General features: G+C 36.7%; 18 pseudogenes; all 18 read right to left on the bottom strand.

Annotated features, from left to right (window-relative positions):
- Positions 1 to 645: 645 nt before the first annotated feature.
- On the bottom strand, positions 646 to 764 carry LOC145648745 (5S ribosomal RNA; annotated as a pseudogene).
- A 792-nt stretch (positions 765 to 1,556) lies between these two features.
- Positions 1,557 to 1,675, bottom strand: LOC145650748 (5S ribosomal RNA; annotated as a pseudogene).
- Positions 1,676 to 2,468: 793 nt separating this feature from the next.
- Positions 2,469 to 2,587, bottom strand: LOC145647799 (5S ribosomal RNA; annotated as a pseudogene).
- Positions 2,588 to 3,378: 791 nt separating this feature from the next.
- Positions 3,379 to 3,497, bottom strand: LOC145648743 (5S ribosomal RNA; annotated as a pseudogene).
- A 792-nt stretch (positions 3,498 to 4,289) lies between these two features.
- LOC145650747 (5S ribosomal RNA) lies at positions 4,290 to 4,408 on the bottom strand (annotated as a pseudogene).
- Positions 4,409 to 5,201: 793 nt separating this feature from the next.
- LOC145647797 (5S ribosomal RNA) lies at positions 5,202 to 5,320 on the bottom strand (annotated as a pseudogene).
- Positions 5,321 to 6,110: 790 nt separating this feature from the next.
- On the bottom strand, positions 6,111 to 6,229 carry LOC145647188 (5S ribosomal RNA; annotated as a pseudogene).
- Positions 6,230 to 7,022: 793 nt separating this feature from the next.
- On the bottom strand, positions 7,023 to 7,141 carry LOC145647796 (5S ribosomal RNA; annotated as a pseudogene).
- Positions 7,142 to 7,931: 790 nt separating this feature from the next.
- Positions 7,932 to 8,050, bottom strand: LOC145647187 (5S ribosomal RNA; annotated as a pseudogene).
- Positions 8,051 to 8,842: 792 nt separating this feature from the next.
- On the bottom strand, positions 8,843 to 8,961 carry LOC145650745 (5S ribosomal RNA; annotated as a pseudogene).
- Positions 8,962 to 9,751: 790 nt separating this feature from the next.
- On the bottom strand, positions 9,752 to 9,870 carry LOC145647185 (5S ribosomal RNA; annotated as a pseudogene).
- Positions 9,871 to 10,662: 792 nt separating this feature from the next.
- On the bottom strand, positions 10,663 to 10,781 carry LOC145644706 (5S ribosomal RNA; annotated as a pseudogene).
- Positions 10,782 to 11,574: 793 nt separating this feature from the next.
- On the bottom strand, positions 11,575 to 11,693 carry LOC145647050 (5S ribosomal RNA; annotated as a pseudogene).
- Positions 11,694 to 12,483: 790 nt separating this feature from the next.
- On the bottom strand, positions 12,484 to 12,602 carry LOC145647184 (5S ribosomal RNA; annotated as a pseudogene).
- Positions 12,603 to 13,394: 792 nt separating this feature from the next.
- LOC145647795 (5S ribosomal RNA) lies at positions 13,395 to 13,513 on the bottom strand (annotated as a pseudogene).
- A 790-nt stretch (positions 13,514 to 14,303) lies between these two features.
- LOC145647183 (5S ribosomal RNA) lies at positions 14,304 to 14,422 on the bottom strand (annotated as a pseudogene).
- A 792-nt stretch (positions 14,423 to 15,214) lies between these two features.
- LOC145647794 (5S ribosomal RNA) lies at positions 15,215 to 15,333 on the bottom strand (annotated as a pseudogene).
- Positions 15,334 to 16,126: 793 nt separating this feature from the next.
- LOC145648649 (5S ribosomal RNA) lies at positions 16,127 to 16,245 on the bottom strand (annotated as a pseudogene).
- Positions 16,246 to 16,324: the final 79 nt, after the last annotated feature.

Below are 16,324 nucleotides of genomic sequence, written 5' to 3'. Positions count from 1 at the left end.
GTATACGGAGGCACTAACAGACAGTTTTTTGATGAATCACTGCACTTCACATTCAGGCATGTGAGTTGGAGAGTAAATGAAAGTGATGCAAAAAAAACTTACAGCATCTGCTATTCCCAGGTGCTAACAGATAGTTTGAGTTAATTATTCACTGCACTTCAAATTTGAACATGATAGCTTGAACATAAATTAAAGGGATGCAATACAATCTTACAGCACCTGCTATTCCCTGGTACTAAAAGATTTCTATTTAATCTGTACACTTCACATACAAGCTTGTCAGTAGCAGATTAAATTAAAGTGATTCAACAAAAACTTACAGCATCTGCTATTCCCAGGTGCCAACAGATAGTTTTTTTAATTAATCACTGCATTTCACATCCTAGCATGTCATCTTGACAGTAAATTAAAGTGATGCAAGAGAAGCTTACAGCATCTCGTAGTCCAAGGTGCTAACAGATAGATTTTTGATGAATAACTGCACTTCACATTCAGGCATGTGAGTTGGAGAGTAAATGAAAGTGATGCAAAAAAAACTTACAGCATCTGCTATTCCCAGGTGCTAACAGATAGTTTTTTTTATTAATCACTGCACTTCACATTTGAGCATGTCAGCTTGAAAGTAAATTAAAGTGATGCAAGAAAAGCTTACAGCACCTGGTATTCCTAGGTAGGGTTCCACCTCAGTACTATCCAGGCCCAAACTTGTTTAGCTTCCAAGGTCAGATGAGATTGGGCGTTCTCAAGCTGGTGTGGCCGTAAGCCTTAAACACTTACTCAAATTGCCTAATAATAGCAAATATGATCAAAGACCAATCTGACAATTTTTTTTATTAATCCCTGCACTTGACATTCTAGAATGTTATCTTGAATGTAAATTAAATGATGCAATAAAAGCTTACAACATCTGGTATACGGAGGCACTAACAGACAGTTTTTTGATGAATCACTGCACTTCACATTCAGGCATGTGAGTTGGAGAGTAAATGAAAGTGATGCAAAAAAAACTTACAGCATCTGCTATTCCCAGGTGCTAACAGATAGTTTGAGTTAATTATTCACTGCACTTCAAATTTGAACATGATAGCTTGAACATAAATTAAAGGGATGCAATACAATCTTACAGCACCTGCTATTCCCTGGTACTAAAAGATTTCTTTTTAATCTGTACACTTCACATACAAGCTTGTCAGTTGCAGATTAAAGTAAAGTGATGCAACAAAAACTTACAGCATCTGCTATTCCCAGGTGCTAACAGATATTTTTTTTAATTAATTACTGCACTTCAAATCCTAGCATGTCATCTTGACAGTAAATTAAAGTGATGCAAGAGAAGATTACAGCATCTCGTAGTCCATGGTGCTAACAGATATTTTTTTGATGAATAACTGCACTTCACATTCAGGCATGTGAGTTGGAGAGTAAATGAAAGTGATGCAAAAAAAACTTACAGCATCGGCTATTCCCAGGTGCTAACAGATAGTTTTTTTTTATTAATCACTGCACTTCACATTTGAGCATGTCAGCTTGAAAGTAAATTAAAGTGATGCAAGAAGAGCTTACAGCACCTGGTATTCCTAGGTAGAGTCCCACCTCAGTACTATCCAGGCCCAAACTTGCTTAGCTTCCAAGGTCAGATGAGATTGCACTTTCTCAAGCTGGTGTGGCCGTAAGCCTTAAACACTTACTCAAATTGCCTAATCATAGCAAATATGATCAAAGACCAATCTGACAATTTTTTTTATTAATCCCTGCACTTGACATTCTAGAATGTTATCTTGAATGTAAATTAAATGATGCAATAAAAGCTTACAACATCTGGTATACGGAGGCACTAACAGACAGTTTTTTGATGAATCACTGCACTTCACATTCAGGCATGTGAGTTGGAGAGTAAACGAAAGTGATGCAAAAAAAACTTACAGCATCTGCTATTCCCAGGTGCTAACAGATAGTTTGAGTTAATTATTCACTGCACTTCAAATTTGAACATGATAGCTTGAACATAAATTAAAGGGATGGAATACAGTCTTACAGCACCTGCTATTCCCTGGTACTAAAAGATTTCTATTTAATCTGTACACTTCACATACAAGCTTGTCAGTTGCAGATTAGAGTAAAGTGATGCAACAAAAACTTACAGCATCTGCTATTCCCAGGTGCTAACAGATAGTTTTTTTAATTAATCACTGCACTTCACATCCTAGCATGTCATCTTGAAAGTAAATTAAAGTGATGCAAGAGAAGCTTAACAGCATCTCGTAGTCCAAGGTGCTAACAGATAGATTTTTGATGAATAACTGCACTTCACATTCAGGCATGTGAGTTGGAGAGTAAATGAAAGTGATGCAAAAAAAACTTACAGCATCGGCTATTCCCAGGTGCTAACAGATAGTTTTTTTTTATTAATCACTGCACTTCACATTTGAGCATGTCAGCTTGAAAGTAAATTAAAGTGATGCAAGAAGAGCTTACAGCACCTGGTATTCCTAGGTAGAGTCCCACCTCAGTACTATCCAGGCCCAAACTTGCTTAGCTTCCAAGGTCAGATGAGATTGGACGTTCTCAAGCTGGTGTGGCCGTAAGCCTTAAACACTTACTCAAATTGCCTAATCATAGCAAATATGATCAAAGACCAATCTGACAATTTTTTTTATTAATCCCTGCACTTGACATTCTAGAATGTTATCTTGAATGTAAATTAAATGATGCAATAAAAGCTTACAACATCTGGTATACGGAGGCACTAACAGACAGTTTTTTGATGAATCACTGCACTTCACATTCAGGCATGTGAGTTGGAGAGTAAATGAAAGTGATGCAAAAAAAACTTACAGCATCTGCTATTCCCAGGTGCTAACAGATAGTTTGAGTTAATTATTCACTGCACTTCAAATTTGAACATGATAGCTTGAACATAAATTAAAGGGATGCAATACAATCTTACAGCACCTGCTATTCCCTGGTACTAAAAGATTTCTATTTAATCTGTACACTTCACATACAAGCTTGTCAGTAGCAGATTAAATTAAAGTGATTCAACAAAAACTTACAGCATCTGCTATTCCCAGGTGCCAACAGATAGTTTTTTTAATTAATCACTGCATTTCACATCCTAGCATGTCATCTTGACAGTAAATTAAAGTGATGCAAGAGAAGCTTACAGCATCTCGTAGTCCAAGGTGCTAACAGATAGATTTTTGATGAATAACTGCACTTCACATTCAGGCATGTGAGTTGGAGAGTAAATGAAAGTGATGCAAAAAAAACTTACAGCATCTGCTATTCCCAGGTGCTAACAGATAGTTTTTTTTATTAATCACTGCACTTCACATTTGAGCATGTCAGCTTGAAAGTAAATTAAAGTGATGCAAGAAAAGCTTACAGCACCTGGTATTCCTAGGTAGGGTTCCACCTCAGTACTATCCAGGCCCAAACTTGTTTAGCTTCCAAGGTCAGATGAGATTGGGCGTTCTCAAGCTGGTGTGGCCGTAAGCCTTAAACACTTACTCAAATTGCCTAATAATAGCAAATATGATCAAAGACCAATCTGACAATTTTTTTTATTAATCCCTGCACTTGACATTCTAGAATGTTATCTTGAATGTAAATTAAATGATGCAATAAAAGCTTACAACATCTGGTATACGGAGGCACTAACAGACAGTTTTTTGATGAATCACTGCACTTCACATTCAGGCATGTGAGTTGGAGAGTAAATGAAAGTGATGCAAAAAAAACTTACAGCATCTGCTATTCCCAGGTGCTAACAGATAGTTTGAGTTAATTATTCACTGCACTTCAAATTTGAACATGATAGCTTGAACATAAATTAAAGGGATGCAATACAATCTTACAGCACCTGCTATTCCCTGGTACTAAAAGATTTCTTTTTAATCTGTACACTTCACATACAAGCTTGTCAGTTGCAGATTAAAGTAAAGTGATGCAACAAAAACTTACAGCATCTGCTATTCCCAGGTGCTAACAGATATTTTTTTTAATTAATTACTGCACTTCAAATCCTAGCATGTCATCTTGACAGTAAATTAAAGTGATGCAAGAGAAGATTACAGCATCTCGTAGTCCATGGTGCTAACAGATATTTTTTTGATGAATAACTGCACTTCACATTCAGGCATGTGAGTTGGAGAGTAAATGAAAGTGATGCAAAAAAAACTTACAGCATCGGCTATTCCCAGGTGCTAACAGATAGTTTTTTTTTATTAATCACTGCACTTCACATTTGAGCATGTCAGCTTGAAAGTAAATTAAAGTGATGCAAGAAGAGCTTACAGCACCTGGTATTCCTAGGTAGAGTCCCACCTCAGTACTATCCAGGCCCAAACTTGCTTAGCTTCCAAGGTCAGATGAGATTGCACTTTCTCAAGCTGGTGTGGCCGTAAGCCTTAAACACTTACTCAAATTGCCTAATCATAGCAAATATGATCAAAGACCAATCTGACAATTTTTTTTATTAATCCCTGCACTTGACATTCTAGAATGTTATCTTGAATGTAAATTAAATGATGCAATAAAAGCTTACAACATCTGGTATACGGAGGCACTAACAGACAGTTTTTTGATGAATCACTGCACTTCACATTCAGGCATGTGAGTTGGAGAGTAAACGAAAGTGATGCAAAAAAAACTTACAGCATCTGCTATTCCCAGGTGCTAACAGATAGTTTGAGTTAATTATTCACTGCACTTCAAATTTGAACATGATAGCTTGAACATAAATTAAAGGGATGGAATACAGTCTTACAGCACCTGCTATTCCCTGGTACTAAAAGATTTCTATTTAATCTGTACACTTCACATACAAGCTTGTCAGTTGCAGATTAGAGTAAAGTGATGCAACAAAAACTTACAGCATCTGCTATTCCCAGGTGCTAACAGATAGTTTTTTTAATTAATCACTGCACTTCACATCCTAGCATGTCATCTTGAAAGTAAATTAAAGTGATGCAAGAGAAGCTTAACAGCATCTCGTAGTCCAAGGTGCTAACAGATAGATTTTTGATGAATAACTGCACTTCACATTCAGGCATGTGAGTTGGAGAGTAAATGAAAGTGATGCAAAAAAAACTTACAGCATCGGCTATTCCCAGGTGCTAACAGATAGTTTTTTTTTATTAATCACTGCACTTCACATTTGAGCATGTCAGCTTGAAAGTAAATTAAAGTGATGCAAGAAGAGCTTACAGCACCTGGTATTCCTAGGTAGAGTCCCACCTCAGTACTATCCAGGCCCAAACTTGCTTAGCTTCCAAGGTCAGATGAGATTGGACGTTCTCAAGCTGGTGTGGCCGTAAGCCTTAAACACTTACTCAAATTGCCTAATCATAGCAAATATGATCAAAGACCAATCTGACAATTTTTTTTATTAATCCCTGCACTTGACATTCTAGAATGTTATCTTGAATGTAAATTAAATGATGCAATAAAAGCTTACAACATCTGGTATACGGAGGCACTAACAGACAGTTTTTTGATGAATCACTGCACTTCACATTCAGGCATGTGAGTTGGAGAGTAAATGAAAGTGATGCAAAAAAAACTTACAGCATCTGCTATTCCCAGGTGCTAACAGATAGTTTGAGTTAATTATTCACTGCACTTCAAATTTGAACATGATAGCTTGAACATAAATTAAAGGGATGCAATACAATCTTACAGCACCTGCTATTCCCTGGTACTAAAATATTTCTATTTAATCTGTACACTTCACATACAAGCTTGTCAGTTGCAGATTAAAGTAAAGTGATGCAACAAAAACTTACAGCATCTGCTATTCCCAGGTGCTAACAGATAGTTTTTTTAATTAATCACTGCATTTCACATCCTAGCATGTCATCTTGACAGTAAATTAAAGTGATTCAAGAGAAGCTTACAGCATCTCGTAGTCCAAGGTGCTAACAGATAGTTTTTGATGAATAACTGCACTTCACATTCAGGCATGTGAGTTGGAGAGTAAATGAAAGTGATGCAAAAAAAACTTACAGCATCTGCTATTCCCAGGTGCTAACAGATAGTTTTTTTTATTAATCACTGCACTTCACATTTGAGCATGTCAGCTTGAAAGTAAATTAAAGTGATGCAAGAAAAGCTTACAGCACCTGGTATTCCTAGGTAGGGTCCCACCTCAGTACTATCCAGGCCCAAACTTGTTTAGCTTCCAAGGTCAGATGAGATTGGGCGTTCTCAAGCTGGTGTGGCCGTAAGCCTTAAACACTTACTCAAATTGCCTAATAATAGCAAATATGATCAAAGACCAATCTGACAATTTTTTTTATTAATCCCTGCACTTGACATTCTAGAATGTTATCTTGAATGTAAATTAAATGATGCAATAAAAGCTTACAACATCTGGTATACGGAGGCACTAACAGAAAGTTTTTTGATGAATCACTGCACTTCACATTCAGGCATGTGAGTTGGAGAGTAAACGAAAGTGATGCAAAAAAAACTTACAGCATCTGCTATTCCCAGGTGCTAACAGATAGTTTGAGTTAATTATTCACTGCACTTCAAATTTGAACATGATAGCTTGAACATAAATTAAAGGGATGGAATACAGTCTTACAGCACCTGCTATTCCCTGGTACTAAAAGATTTCTATTTAATCTGTACACTTCACATACAAGCTTGTCAGTTGCAGATTAGAGTAAAGTGATGCAACAAAAACTTACAGCATCTGCTATTCCCAGGTGCTAACAGATAGTTTTTTTAATTAATCACTGCACTTCACATCCTAGCATGTCATCTTGAAAGTAAATTAAAGTGATGCAAGAGAAGCTTAACAGCATCTCGTAGTCCAAGGTGCTAACAGATAGATTTTTGATGAATAACTGCACTTCACATTCAGGCATGTGAGTTGGAGAGTAAATGAAAGTGATGCAAAAAAAACTTACAGCATCGGCTATTCCCAGGTGCTAACAGATAGTTTTTTTTTATTAATCACTGCACTTCACATTTGAGCATGTCAGCTTGAAAGTAAATTAAAGTGATGCAAGAAGAGCTTACAGCACCTGGTATTCCTAGGTAGAGTCCCACCTCAGTACTATCCAGGCCCAAACTTGCTTAGCTTCCAAGGTCAGATGAGATTGGACGTTCTCAAGCTGGTGTGGCCGTAAGCCTTAAACACTTACTCAAATTGCCTAATCATAGCAAATATGATCAAAGACCAATCTGACAATTTTTTTTATTAATCCCTGCACTTGACATTCTAGAATGTTATCTTGAATGTAAATTAAATGATGCAATAAAAGCTTACAACATCTGGTATACGGAGGCACTAACAGACAGTTTTTTGATGAATCACTGCACTTCACATTCAGGCATGTGAGTTGGAGAGTAAATGAAAGTGATGCAAAAAAAACTTACAGCATCTGCTATTCCCAGGTGCTAACAGATAGTTTGAGTTAATTATTCACTGCACTTCAAATTTGAACATGATAGCTTGAACATAAATTAAAGGGATGCAATACAATCTTACAGCACCTGCTATTCCCTGGTACTAAAATATTTCTATTTAATCTGTACACTTCACATACAAGCTTGTCAGTTGCAGATTAAAGTAAAGTGATGCAACAAAAACTTACAGCATCTGCTATTCCCAGGTGCTAACAGATAGTTTTTTTAATTAATCACTGCATTTCACATCCTAGCATGTCATCTTGACAGTAAATTAAAGTGATTCAAGAGAAGCTTACAGCATCTCGTAGTCCAAGGTGCTAACAGATAGTTTTTGATGAATAACTGCACTTCACATTCAGGCATGTGAGTTGGAGAGTAAATGAAAGTGATGCAAAAAAAACTTACAGCATCTGCTATTCCCAGGTGCTAACAGATAGTTTTTTTTATTAATCACTGCACTTCACATTTGAGCATGTCAGCTTGAAAGTAAATTAAAGTGATGCAAGAAAAGCTTACAGCACCTGGTATTCCTAGGTAGGGTCCCACCTCAGTACTATCCAGGCCCAAACTTGTTTAGCTTCCAAGGTCAGATGAGATTGGGCGTTCTCAAGCTGGTGTGGCCGTAAGCCTTAAACACTTACTCAAATTGCCTAATAATAGCAAATATGATCAAAGACCAATCTGACAATTTTTTTTATTAATCCCTGCACTTGACATTCTAGAATGTTATCTTGAATGTAAATTAAATGATGCAATAAAAGCTTACAACATCTGGTATACGGAGGCACTAACAGACAGTTTTTTGATGAATCACTGCACTTCACATTCAGGCATGTGAGTTGGAGAGTAAATGAAAGTGATGCAAAAAAAACTTACAGCATCTGCTATTCCCAGGTGCTAACAGATAGTTTGAGTTAATTATTCACTGCACTTCAAATTTGAACATGATAGCTTGAACATAAATTAAAGGGATGCAATACAATCTTACAGCACCTGCTATTCCCTGGTACTAAAAGATTTCTTTTTAATCTGTACACTTCACATACAAGCTTGTCAGTTGCAGATTAAAGTAAAGTGATGCAACAAAAACTTACAGCATCTGCTATTCCCAGGTGCTAACAGATATTTTTTTTAATTAATTACTGCACTTCAAATCCTAGCATGTCATCTTGACAGTAAATTAAAGTGATGCAAGAGAAGATTACAGCATCTCGTAGTCCATGGTGCTAACAGATATTTTTTTGATGAATAACTGCACTTCACATTCAGGCATGTGAGTTGGAGAGTAAATGAAAGTGATGCAAAAAAAACTTACAGCATCGGCTATTCCCAGGTGCTAACAGATAGTTTTTTTTTATTAATCACTGCACTTCACATTTGAGCATGTCAGCTTGAAAGTAAATTAAAGTGATGCAAGAAGAGCTTACAGCACCTGGTATTCCTAGGTAGAGTCCCACCTCAGTACTATCCAGGCCCAAACTTGCTTAGCTTCCAAGGTCAGATGAGATTGCACTTTCTCAAGCTGGTGTGGCCGTAAGCCTTAAACACTTACTCAAATTGCCTAATCATAGCAAATATGATCAAAGACCAATCTGACAATTTTTTTTATTAATCCCTGCACTTGACATTCTAGAATGTTATCTTGAATGTAAATTAAATGATGCAATAAAAGCTTACAACATCTGGTATACGGAGGCACTAACAGACAGTTTTTTGATGAATCACTGCACTTCACATTCAGGCATGTGAGTTGGAGAGTAAACGAAAGTGATGCAAAAAAAACTTACAGCATCTGCTATTCCCAGGTGCTAACAGATAGTTTGAGTTAATTATTCACTGCACTTCAAATTTGAACATGATAGCTTGAACATAAATTAAAGGGATGGAATACAGTCTTACAGCACCTGCTATTCCCTGGTACTAAAATATTTCTATTTAATCTGTACACTTCACATACAAGCTTGTCAGTTGCAGATTAAAGTAAAGTGATGCAACAAAAACTTACAGCATCTGCTATTCCCAGGTGCTAACAGATAGTTTTTTTAATTAATCACTGCATTTCACATCCTAGCATGTCATCTTGACAGTAAATTAAAGTGATTCAAGAGAAGCTTACAGCATCTCGTAGTCCAAGGTGCTAACAGATAGTTTTTGATGAATAACTGCACTTCACATTCAGGCATGTGAGTTGGAGAGTAAATGAAAGTGATGCAAAAAAAACTTACAGCATCTGCTATTCCCAGGTGCTAACAGATAGTTTTTTTTATTAATCACTGCACTTCACATTTGAGCATGTCAGCTTGAAAGTAAATTAAAGTGATGCAAGAAAAGCTTACAGCACCTGGTATTCCTAGGTAGGGTCCCACCTCAGTACTATCCAGGCCCAAACTTGTTTAGCTTCCAAGGTCAGATGAGATTGGGCGTTCTCAAGCTGGTGTGGCCGTAAGCCTTAAACACTTACTCAAATTGCCTAATAATAGCAAATATGATCAAAGACCAATCTGACAATTTTTTTTATTAATCCCTGCACTTGACATTCTAGAATGTTATCTTGAATGTAAATTAAATGATGCAATAAAAGCTTACAACATCTGGTATACGGAGGCACTAACAGACAGTTTTTTGATGAATCACTGCACTTCACATTCAGGCATGTGAGTTGGAGAGTAAATGAAAGTGATGCAAAAAAAACTTACAGCATCTGCTATTCCCAGGTGCTAACAGATAGTTTGAGTTAATTATTCACTGCACTTCAAATTTGAACATGATAGCTTGAACATAAATTAAAGGGATGCAATACAATCTTACAGCACCTGCTATTCCCTGGTACTAAAAGATTTCTTTTTAATCTGTACACTTCACATACAAGCTTGTCAGTTGCAGATTAAAGTAAAGTGATGCAACAAAAACTTACAGCATCTGCTATTCCCAGGTGCTAACAGATATTTTTTTTAATTAATTACTGCACTTCAAATCCTAGCATGTCATCTTGACAGTAAATTAAAGTGATGCAAGAGAAGATTACAGCATCTCGTAGTCCATGGTGCTAACAGATATTTTTTTGATGAATAACTGCACTTCACATTCAGGCATGTGAGTTGGAGAGTAAATGAAAGTGATGCAAAAAAAACTTACAGCATCGGCTATTCCCAGGTGCTAACAGATAGTTTTTTTTTATTAATCACTGCACTTCACATTTGAGCATGTCAGCTTGAAAGTAAATTAAAGTGATGCAAGAAGAGCTTACAGCACCTGGTATTCCTAGGTAGAGTCCCACCTCAGTACTATCCAGGCCCAAACTTGCTGAGCTTCCAAGGTCAGATGAGATTGCACTTTCTCAAGCTGGTGTGGCCGTAAGCCTTAAACACTTACTCAAATTGCCTAATCATAGCAAATATGATCAAAGACCAATCTGACAATTTTTTTTATTAATCCCTGCACTTGACATTCTAGAATGTTATCTTGAATGTAAATTAAATGATGCAATAAAAGCTTACAACATCTGGTATACGGAGGCACTAACAGACAGTTTTTTGATGAATCACTGCACTTCACATTCAGGCATGTGAGTTGGAGAGTAAACGAAAGTGATGCAAAAAAAACTTACAGCATCTGCTATTCCCAGGTGCTAACAGATAGTTTGAGTTAATTATTCACTGCACTTCAAATTTGAACATGATAGCTTGAACATAAATTAAAGGGATGGAATACAGTCTTACAGCACCTGCTATTCCCTGGTACTAAAAGATTTCTATTTAATCTGTACACTTCACATACAAGCTTGTCAGTTGCAGATTAGAGTAAAGTGATGCAACAAAAACTTACAGCATCTGCTATTCCCAGGTGCTAACAGATAGTTTTTTTAATTAATCACTGCACTTCACATCCTAGCATGTCATCTTGAAAGTAAATTAAAGTGATGCAAGAGAAGCTTAACAGCATCTCGTAGTCCAAGGTGCTAACAGATAGATTTTTGATGAATAACTGCACTTCACATTCAGGCATGTGAGTTGGAGAGTAAATGAAAGTGATGCAAAAAAAACTTACAGCATCGGCTATTCCCAGGTGCTAACAGATAGTTTTTTTTTATTAATCACTGCACTTCACATTTGAGCATGTCAGCTTGAAAGTAAATTAAAGTGATGCAAGAAGAGCTTACAGCACCTGGTATTCCTAGGTAGAGTCCCACCTCAGTACTATCCAGGCCCAAACTTGCTTAGCTTCCAAGGTCAGATGAGATTGGACGTTCTCAAGTTGGTGTGGCCGTAAGCCTTAAACACTTACTCAAATTGCCTAATCATAGCAAATATGATCAAAGACCAATCTGACAATTTTTTTTATTAATCCCTGCACTTGACATTCTAGAATGTTATCTTGAATGTAAATTAAATGATGCAATAAAAGCTTACAACATCTGGTATACGGAGGCACTAACAGACAGTTTTTTGATGAATCACTGCACTTCACATTCAGGCATGTGAGTTGGAGAGTAAATGAAAGTGATGCAAAAAAAACTTACAGCATCTGCTATTCCCAGGTGCTAACAGATAGTTTGAGTTAATTATTCACTGCACTTCAAATTTGAACATGATAGCTTGAACATAAATTAAAGGGATGCAATACAATCTTACAGCACCTGCTATTCCCTGGTACTAAAATATTTCTATTTAATCTGTACACTTCACATACAAGCTTGTCAGTTGCAGATTAAAGTAAAGTGATGCAACAAAAACTTACAGCATCTGCTATTCCCAGGTGCTAACAGATAGTTTTTTTAATTAATCACTGCATTTCACATCCTAGCATGTCATCTTGACAGTAAATTAAAGTGATTCAAGAGAAGCTTACAGCATCTCGTAGTCCAAGGTGCTAACAGATAGTTTTTGATGAATAACTGCACTTCACATTCAGGCATGTGAGTTGGAGAGTAAATGAAAGTGATGCAAAAAAAACTTACAGCATCTGCTATTCCCAGGTGCTAACAGATAGTTTTTTTTATTAATCACTGCACTTCACATTTGAGCATGTCAGCTTGAAAGTAAATTAAAGTGATGCAAGAAAAGCTTACAGCACCTGGTATTCCTAGGTAGGGTCCCACCTCAGTACTATCCAGGCCCAAACTTGTTTAGCTTCCAAGGTCAGATGAGATTGGGCGTTCTCAAGCTGGTGTGGCCGTAAGCCTTAAACACTTACTCAAATTGCCTAATAATAGCAAATATGATCAAAGACCAATCTGACAATTTTTTTTATTAATCCCTGCACTTGACATTCTAGAATGTTATCTTGAATGTAAATTAAATGATGCAATAAAAGCTTACAACATCTGGTATACGGAGGCACTAACAGACAGTTTTTTGATGAATCACTGCACTTCACATTCAGGCATGTGAGTTGGAGAGTAAATGAAAGTGATGCAAAAAAAACTTACAGCATCTGCTATTCCCAGGTGCTAACAGATAGTTTGAGTTAATTATTCACTGCACTTCAAATTTGAACATGATAGCTTGAACATAAATTAAAGGGATGCAATACAATCTTACAGCACCTGCTATTCCCTGGTACTAAAAGATTTCTTTTTAATCTGTACACTTCACATACAAGCTTGTCAGTTGCAGATTAAAGTAAAGTGATGCAACAAAAACTTACAGCATCTGCTATTCCCAGGTGCTAACAGATATTTTTTTTAATTAATCACTGCACTTCAAATCCTAGCATGTCATCTTGACAGTAAATTAAAGTGATGCAAGAGAAGATTACAGCATCTCGTAGTCCATGGTGCTAACAGATATTTTTTTGATGAATAACTGCACTTCACATTCAGGCATGTGAGTTGGAGAGTAAATGAAAGTGATGCAAAAAAAACTTACAGCATCGGCTATTCCCAGGTGCTAACAGATAGTTTTTTTTTATTAATCACTGCACTTCACATTTGAGCATGTCAGCTTGAAAGTAAATTAAAGTGATGCAAGAAGAGCTTACAGCACCTGGTATTCCTAGGTAGAGTCCCACCTCAGTACTATCCAGGCCCAAACTTGCTTAGCTTCCAAGGTCAGATGAGATTGGACGTTCTCAAGCTGGTGTGGCCGTAAGCCTTAAACACTTACTCAAATTGCCTAATCATAGCAAATATGATCAAAGACCAATCTGACAATTTTTTTTATTAATCCCTGCACTTGACATTCTAGAATGTTATCTTGAATGTAAATTAAATGATGCAATAAAAGCTTACAACATCTGGTATACGGAGGCACTAACAGACAGTTTTTTGATGAATCACTGCACTTCACATTCAGGCATGTGAGTTGGAGAGTAAATGAAAGTGATGCAAAAAAAACTTACAGCATCTGCTATTCCCAGGTGCTAACAGATAGTTTGAGTTAATTATTCACTGCACTTCAAATTTGAACATGATAGCTTGAACATAAATTAAAGGGATGGAATACAGTCTTACAGCACATGCTATTCCCTGGTACTAAAAGATTTCTATTTAATCTGTACACTTCACATACAAGCTTGTCAGTTGCAGATTAGAGTAAAGTGATGCAACAAAAACTTACAGCATCTGCTATTCCCAGGTGCTAACAGATAGTTTTTTTAATTAATCACTGCACTTCACATCCTAGCATGTCATCTTGAAAGTAAATTAAAGTGATTCAAGAGAAGCTTACAGCATCTCGTAGTCCAAGGTGCTAACAGATAGTTTTTGATGAATAACTGCACTTCACATTCAGGCATGTGAGTTGGAGAGTAAATGAAAGTGATGCAAAAAAAACTTACAGCATCTGCTATTCCCAGGTGCTAACAGATAGTTTTTTTTATTAATCACTGCACTTCACATTTGAGCATGTCAGCTTGAAAGTAAATTAAAGTGATGCAAGAAAAGCTTACAGCACCTGGTATTCCTAGGTAGGGTCCCACCTCAGTACTATCCAGGCCCAAACTTGTTTAGCTTCCAAGGTCAGATGAGATTGGGCGTTCTCAAGCTGGTGTGGCCGTAAGCCTTAAACACTTACTCAAATTGCCTAATAATAGCAAATATGATCAAAGACCAATCTGACAATTTTTTTTATTAATCCCTGCACTTGACATTCTAGAATGTTATCTTGAATGTAAATTAAATGATGCAATAAAAGCTTACAACATCTGGTATACGGAGGCACTAACAGACAGTTTTTTGATGAATCACTGCACTTCACATTCAGGCATGTGAGTTGGAGAGTAAATGAAAGTGATGCAAAAAAAACTTACAGCATCTGCTATTCCCAGGTGCTAACAGATAGTTTGAGTTAATTATTCACTGCACTTCAAATTTGAACATGATAGCTTGAACATAAATTAAAGGGATGCAATACAATCTTACAGCACCTGCTATTCCCTGGTACTAAAAGATTTCTTTTTAATCTGTACACTTCACATACAAGCTTGTCAGTTGCAGATTAAAGTAAAGTGATGCAACAAAAACTTACAGCATCTGCTATTCCCAGGTGCTAACAGATATTTTTTTTAATTAATCACTGCACTTCAAATCCTAGCATGTCATCTTGACAGTAAATTAAAGTGATGCAAGAGAAGATTACAGCATCTCGTAGTCCATGGTGCTAACAGATATTTTTTTGATGAATAACTGCACTTCACATTCAGGCATGTGAGTTGGAGAGTAAATGAAAGTGATGCAAAAAAAACTTACAGCATCGGCTATTCCCAGGTGCTAACAGATAGTTTTTTTTTATTAATCACTGCACTTCACATTTGAGCATGTCAGCTTGAAAGTAAATTAAAGTGATGCAAGAAGAGCTTACAGCACCTGGTATTCCTAGGTAGAGTCCCACCTCAGTACTATCCAGGCCCAAACTTGCTTAGCTTCCAAGGTCAGATGAGATTGGACGTTCTCAAGCTGGTGTGGCCGTAAGCCTTAAACACTTACTCAAATTGCCTAATCATAGCAAATATGATCAAAGACCAATCTGACAATTTTTTTTATTAATCCCTGCACTTGACATTCTAGAATGTTATCTTGAATGTAAATTAAATGATGCAATAAAAGCTTACAACATCTGGTATACGGAGGCACTAACAGACAGTTTTTTGATGAATCACTGCACTTCACATTCAGGCATGTGAGTTGGAGAGTAAATGAAAGTGATGCAAAAAAAACTTACAGCATCTGCTATTCCCAGGTGCTAACAGATAGTTTGAGTTAATTATTCACTGCACTTCAAATTTGAACATGATAGCTTGAACATAAATTAAAGGGATGGAATACAGTCTTACAGCACATGCTATTCCCTGGTACTAAAAGATTTCTATTTAATCTGTACACTTCACATACAAGCTTGTCAGTTGCAGATTAGAGTAAAGTGATGCAACAAAAACTTACAGCATCTGCTATTCCCAGGTGCTAACAGATAGTTTTTTTAATTAATCACTGCACTTCACATCCTAGCATGTCATCTTGAAAGTAAATTAAAGTGATGCAAGAGAAGCTTAACAGCATCTCGTAGTCCAAGGTGCTAACAGATAGATTTTTGATGAATAACTGCACTTCACATTCAGGCATGTGAGTTGGAGAGTAAATGAAAGTGATGCAAAAAAAACTTATAGCATCGGCTATTCCCAGGTGCTAACAGATAGTTTTTTTTTATTAATCACTGCACTTCACATTTGAGCATGTCAGCTTGAAAGTAAATTAAAGTGATGCAAGAAGAGCTTACAGCACCTGGTATTCCTAGGTAGAGTCCCACCTCAGTACTATCCAGGCCCAAACTTGCTTAGCTTCCAAGGTCAGATGAGATTGGACGTTCTCAAGCTGGTGTGGCCATAAGCCTTAAACACTTACTCAAATTGCCTAATCATAGCAAATATGATCAAAGACCAATCTGACAATTTTTTTTATTAATCCCTG

Source organism: Electrophorus electricus, chromosome 13, assembly GCF_041902795.1.
Source record: "Electrophorus electricus isolate QZ-2024a chromosome 13, ASM4190279v1, whole genome shotgun sequence".
Taxonomy (NCBI): Eukaryota; Metazoa; Chordata; class Actinopteri; order Gymnotiformes; family Gymnotidae; genus Electrophorus; species Electrophorus electricus.
The sequence above is the reverse complement of the archived record's forward strand: the minus strand, read 5'-3'. Positions and strand labels throughout refer to the sequence as shown.